This window comes from Salvia splendens, chromosome 19 (genome assembly GCF_004379255.2).
Source record: "Salvia splendens isolate huo1 chromosome 19, SspV2, whole genome shotgun sequence".
NCBI lineage: Eukaryota > Viridiplantae > Streptophyta > Magnoliopsida > Lamiales > Lamiaceae > Salvia > Salvia splendens.
The window spans coordinates 4018121-4025173 of NC_056050.1; the positions used below are offsets into that span (position 1 = coordinate 4018121).

At 45.4% G+C, this 7053-nt stretch overlaps 1 long non-coding RNA gene across 1 annotated transcript; it reads left to right on the forward strand.

Annotated features, from left to right (window-relative positions):
- Positions 1 to 3204: 3204 nt before the first annotated feature.
- LOC121778706 lies at positions 3205 to 4929 on the forward strand. Its single transcript, XR_006045707.1, has 2 exons — positions 3205 to 4237; positions 4498 to 4929. It is a non-coding gene; the product is annotated as an uncharacterized LOC121778706 (long non-coding RNA).
- The last annotated feature ends 2124 nt before the right edge of the window (positions 4930 to 7053 follow it).

Genomic DNA, 7053 nt, shown 5'->3' on the forward strand with positions numbered 1-7053 from the left:
TAGATTTTCTTTAATTACTTTTGTTTCTTTCTTTTTGGATTATTATTATTATTTTATTTGTAATTGAGTCGGGCAAATTATAAGCCCCGTTCAGGTTTTCTTAGTTGGTTCTTTCCCGAATGTATTAGGATAGGTCGAACCAACTCTAGGGTTTTAGTATAAATAGAGCCAAGATGTCATCCGTTATTCATCTATGAAAATTACTATTTGGCTCAATTAATTGCGCATCAAGAAATTAACCCAACGCTGCCGACGAGAATCTCTCTCGCGCTCAGCTTCTCCTCTGCCGGAATTCGCCGCCGACACAAACCTCTTGGGTGCTCGTCGATCACGGCCTTGGTTTCTTGATTGCTTGGAAAATTCAACGTTTAAGGAAGGGAATCCTTAACAAATTGGTGTCTTTCATTGTGTACTCTCCATGGACGGCGCTGAAACTAGTTCCACCAGCTGGCTTACTCACCGGTGGCAACGCTCAGGTGTTGATTGGGGACTTGTCGCGGCGTTTAACGACGGGCGGCCGACGCAGCGAGAGCAACCCACGGCTGCCCCTTCGCGATACACTGGAGGGCAGCACCGCACAACGCGCCGTTGCAGGGGCGAGCGATCTTTCACCCCAAGGCTTGGATTTGATCATGGCACGTTTCGACAAATTGGAGTCTCGGTTGGATTCGACGGACAAGCGGGTCGATAATCTAGAGGCGTTGTGCGTTCTGGAGCTGGACCCTCCTTATTTTTCAGATGATGCAGACATGGATGGTTATCGCGACCAGCATATGTGGTGGGCGGCCAACGAGGAAATCCCTCGGACTTTCATCCACGGTCGGCGTGACCGTGGTCGGGATATCCGGCGTCGATGAGGAGCGCTCCGCGCAGCACATCACACGGAGGGGCGCCTGCCGCGACTAGGCTCGACCGCTAGTCCCTAAGGTAATCGCTATGATTCTCACCATGGCACCAGCTGGGATCGGCCGCCCGCACGCTGCCCTCCAGGCCGGGACATAGGCTTTAGGGGTTATTGACAGACCACTTCGTGGGACCCACCCCCTCACCCAATCGCGCGGACAGACAGGCCAAAGGAGCTCACCATGAAAGCGCCCCGCTTTGACGGATCAGATGCTGTGAACTGGATTTCGCGTGTTGAGTACTATTTCGATCACTTGCAGATGCTGGACTCTGAACGTCTTCACTATGTGGTAATGTTGTCTAAACCACCGGCCGCCGAGTGGATCTTTAATTATCGTGCGAACAATCCAATGGTGACGTGGTTGGAATTCTTAGAAGACGTGCGCTACAGGTTTGATCCGCAAAGTTTTCACAATAGCATTAGTCCGTTGTCCAAATTGGTTCAGAAGGGTTCGGTAGTCGAATATCATGATGCCTTCGAACGCTACCTTAACAGGGTCCAGGGCCTTTCCGAGGAGGCGCTGATTCCGATCTTTATTACTGGCCTGAAGGAGCCTATTCAAGAGAAAGTGGAGTTACAGGAGCCAGCCCTCTGGCTGAGGCAATGGCTTTGGCTTTGCGGCTTGCAGCGTCGCATGAGGTGCGCCAACCAACGCCGAGTCGCGGTAAGTGGCCCAGCCGGGACACGCGGTTTTCTCCTGTCAGTTAGGGCCCACAAGTCGGCCAAGGGGACACGCCGGCCAAAGATCCAGCAAAGCCAGGCTTCAGGCCGATTCGGGTATCAAATGCAGAGAAAGCAGAACGCTCACGGAAGGGAATGTGCTGCCTCTATCCGGAAAAATGGGCGCCGGGCCATGTGTGTAAAAGCATCCACAATGGCTTTCACCCAGCCAAAGCCCAGCCACAAACTCCTCCTACCACATCATCAGCACTAAAAATCCTCCTGCCACATCATCAGGACAAGCAAATAGCCCAGCAATAGCCTAGCCACATCACTCAAAATTATATAAAACAAATAATTGACAATCACACAAAATACAGAATTAAATTTACGACACAGATACGGGAAAATCCGATAATTTTATTTAAATTAAAAAAAGTACATTTAAAAAAAATTACATAATTAAAAAAAAACTAACGCCATGCATTCTTCTGCGCCCACAACTTTTCAATTAAATCCTATTGGAGTCGAATATGAGCATCCGTTTGGCGCATGTCGGCATGTGCTTGGAGGAGGCCGACTTCATCGTGCGGGACCCCCTTCATACGTTGGGGGCGGCCATGCCGTGGTTTAGACCGGCTTCATTATCGTCGTTGGCCCAACTAGTCAGTTGTACACCTTCGTCTTCGACAATCATGTTGTGCATGATAATACAAGCTTACATTATATCAGCAATGCAGTCGTGTCAAGCCCGCATTTTCTAAGGATAGAAAACACGGTTGATCTCGACTAGGGGGATTAAAGAAGCGGGGAAGAAAGGGGAAAAATACACATTTTACTAAAAAGTTAATAACCGAATCAACTTTGAAAACGTTATAATATTATCCTATCAATAATACCAACTCTATGTAAATAAAGAATGGACGATAAACAATTTTCAAAAGAGTTAGACTCTCCACTAATAAACAATTCTAAAGAAAAGGACTCTTAGCGGAAGCGTTCAAGACACGGAAAATGCCGAGTATGAAGACACGACAAATCCAACAATTATTAATCATGACAAAACAATCCATGGACTCTGCTCAACATCCTCCACGCTCATCGCCGCTCAATCTGCACATTAAGAAAAACAATATGCAGGGCTGAGTACTTGATGCACTCAGTGAACACATGCCAAAACATAGTTTGTCAAGACATAATCAAGTGACCTTGGGGTTTTTAATTAAAAGAACCCAAGTACACAAAACATTTATTTCACAAGTTCGGTTGGCCAACCATTTTCCATCCACATTCACCATCACCATATCTGAACATACATGACAAGGAACGTGACCACGAACCAAGTCACTAGACCGGCCAACTCCAAAGAGATAGCACACGATCTACGGGGTGTACACTAGTCCGAGCAGGGTTTACGGCCCTACTAGGACCCGAATTCGATTAAACATACATGGCATAGCCACTTCAGATAGGTTCATTCAAAACACAAAACATGGCAAGACAAACATTTTTACCTCCTTTTCACATCAAAATATATTTAGGACATAGTCCTTATTTAAAAAGAAAGCCCACCTCAAAAGCTTACTCCTTAATCACTTTCTGTTCCAAACCGCAACAACGTGCACAAGTTCACCCTTTTAGAAATAACATGATGTGCAAAATTAGACTTTGCAAAATAAGCTTAACAATGCATGCATCCTAAGTGTGTGCGCGCTCAAATTATTCATTTATTCTTTCTACCAAAACCTCATATAATCAATCAGATTTATCAATCAAACAAAACAACATCCCCGGAATTATATTTCCATCCGTTGGCATTAGCTTAACATATCTCAAAATAAAAAGAATCTCGTAGCAATCATCTACTGACCAAAACAGATCATATGCAAGTAAATAGAGGAACATAAAATACATAATATACTCCCTCACAAAACATGTATATGTATATATATTAATATCAAATCCCCACTTTAAAACTATTATACACTAAAACTAATTGGGCCATCAAATAATATAGTTAGTGGTGCCTCAACCAATTAAAACAAAAAAAAAGAAAGAAAGAAAGGAAGGGGTCAACAACTTATTATTATAAAAAAAACTCCCAGCCACCTTTCTTTAAACGCATATCTTAAAAAAAATACTCCCAACCAAAACATACGTACATACTCCCTACTCAACTCCATACACCATACTGCCAACCTTAACCGGGTCACTTCTAAACAAAAGCCCGGTAGGCCTATTAAACAAAAAAATGATTTAGTTAGGGGCCCAAAATTTGTAAGTGAATTAAATGGCCCAAGCCATTAAACAAATGAACTACAGTATACTCCCTTCCATCATCAACGTATCTCTCTCCCTTCTCCTTTCAAACACAGCAACTCTCTGTCTCTCTCTCTATCTCAAATTTTCACTCTCTGCCTCTGTAAAACTCACGCCCCCCCCCCTCAATCTATATTATTCTTCTAAAATTCACAAACCATCTCTCGAATTTTGGTGTCTCAATTTAGGAACAACAAATCCCCAAAATTAGAAGCACAAAGCTGACATCTTTCTCCCCCTCGATCTCTCCTCGCCATTGATAGAACTCGCCGCCGCCAGATCAGTGCGGCAGCTTCTGTCAAAACACTGCCGCCGCGGCCTACCGTCGCCGAGTAGCTCCGCCCCTCACAACTTGTAAGTTTCATCCCCTTTTCCCTATCTATTTAAACAAAGCTTTCATCTCTAATTATTTGATTTCATATATTATATGGGCAGACAAATGGGTTATCAAGAATTAAGATTTAATGAGATAAAAGGCAGAATTGATTGCTTGCAATGGCAGTAACAAATCTGAGTTAACAAGAATGTTGCATTCAACAAGTTTTTCAAGAATTTCAATAGGGATTTATTCCCGTGTGTGATTATGTAAAACTAAATCATGGGATGGGATGCAGATGATTCAGAAAAAAAATAGTGGATATATCTTCACGGAAGAAGCAGAACTTGCAGAAGAGAAGGTATTGAAAAGATAACAACTCTTCGGGTTTCTCCTCCAGACGGTTTGTTGAGATTGTGGGAGGAGATGTATAAATGGAGTTAATAGAGTATTTGGTTGGAGATTTTTAAGGAGTGGTGGAGAGATTTTAGGAGTAGAGGTTTTGGTGAATAAAGAAAACGTGTAGGAGGGTTTAGAGGAAGAGATTTATGTTGGCTGCATGAATGAAATAGGAATTAGGAATAAATGGTTATATTAAAAATAGCCCAATTGAATAAGGATAAATGGGCTAAAAAAAATAGACAAAAGTGATAGGCCCAAAAATATATAATTTTAGTACATTGATTAAATTGTGGTGTTTTATTAATTTAGTACTTTGGTGTTATTCCAAGTACATTGTAAACGAACGCCCAAATTTTCCCATCGACGACTCTCATGTCGAACTCGTCGACAACTTACACCATACAATTAATCAACAATAATTCAAGCATTCACAACCAATCGAAACAACACGGTATTTTATTTAAGGTCTATCACTCGCTCGTTCTTAAAACAAAATCTTAACTTAAAAAGATAGAAGAAAAAAAAACGGGTATTACAAGTCGATATGCCACAAACGCGTTGGACCCCTAATTGCCGCCCATCGAGACTGGAGCACACCAAATGCGCGCTCCACGTCCTTGCGCGCCGACTCCTGCCGTTCCGTAAAGTAGGCCTTCCTCTCATCTGATGCGCATCTGATCGTCTTCACAAAGACGGGCCACCTAGGGTATACCCCATCCGCCAAGTAGTAGCCCATATCATGCCGGTTTCGTTGGCGACAAAACTAATGGCCGGACCGACGCCCTGGCACTGCTCGTTGAAAAGGGGCGACGAGTTGAGGACGTTGAGGTCGTTGTTCGACTCGGCTATCCCAAAATACGCATGCCAAATCCACAGCCGATAGTTAGATACGACCTCGAGGATCATCGTGGGATTCTTTCCCTTGTAGCCGGTCGTGTAGAACATCTTCAGGCAGTGGGACAGTTCTTCCACTCCCAATGCATACAATCTATGCTGCCTAACATACCTGGGAACCCATGCTTCTCCCCGTGCATCTGCATCAGATCCTGGCAGTCTTCGGGGCTAGGGCTTCGAAGGTACTGATCACGGAAAATTTCAATCACGCCCTGACAGAAATACTTCATACATTCAAGGTCAGTTGTCTCACCGATGTGGAGGTACTCGTCCCATATGTCTGCCGCGCCTCTGTAGGCCAACTGTCTGATTGCCGCAGTGTACTTTTGAATAGGTGTGTGGCCGGGTTTGCCAGCCGCATCGTGCCTGAAGCGGAAATACAGATATCGATGCTCCAAGGCGTTAACAATACGCATAAACAGGGCTCTGCTCATCCTAAAACGGCGCCTGAAAAGGTTGGCGTTGAACCGCGGCTCCTGTGCGAAGTAGTCTTCGTATAGGCGCTGATGTGGAGCTACGTGATCACGATCAATCATTGTTCGGCGGTGGACAACTGGTCGTGGTCGAGGTACCGCCAGCTGCAAGGCCCTCTGCATCAGCCGATCAATCTCACGGTTTGTATAGGCCTCTAACACTTCATTCATTCGACGTTCGTACTCCTCAGCATCCCCACCACTACCACCACTACTACCACCAACGTTGCTCATTTCCCGTTGTTGATCTTGTACAGTAATTAAGATAGAGAGAGTACTCGTCAAAACAAGTGGTGCGAATGAAAATGACTTGCAAAGCGCGTATATATAGTGTTTAGAAAATTTTAAAAAAAATTAGCTCGCCGGTCCGGAGCCTGCAATGGCGGCGAGCGGACCGGCGAGAGCATCGGCCAGCCCTCGCGGATCGGCGTGTGCTCGCCGATTTTTTCACCAAAATGACGCTCGCCGGTTACAATGGTTCGGCGAGCATCGGAGATCGGCTAGTTGGTCCGCTCGCCGCCATTGTGGATGCTCTAAACAGAAGATGCTGTCGTATGTGGGCGACGATGAGGGCGACAAGGGTCTTGAGGACTCGGATGTGGATGACGAGAGCGAAACAATTATCGCCGCGGATTTGTCGCATCTTCACGCTTTGGCAGGAGGCCCTAAAGCTCGTCCGTTCAATGTTGTGGGTACGATCGGAACAACGACGGTGAGTATACTGATTGATACGGGAAGCACACATGATTTCCTTCACCCACGGGTGGCAAAGCAATTACAACTAGCATTGACTCCTATCCATCCTTTTCGTGTTTATGTGGGCAACGATGCGTCGTTGGTCTGCTCGCATATCGCACGCCGAACCAAGCTCTCTGTTCAAGGGGTCGACTTCCTCATTGATCTGCACATTATGGAAATCCACGGCCCGGATATCGTATTAGGCCTGGATTGGCTGGAATCGTTGGGCAGTTCTGTCGGAACGGGGTCCGAGTAATGCTGCACGGCGTTCAGCCCTCACCACGCCTCATTTCCTTGCAATCGCTGGCAATGCTCACGGCCCATTCGTCGAGCCATGAGTTTTACAA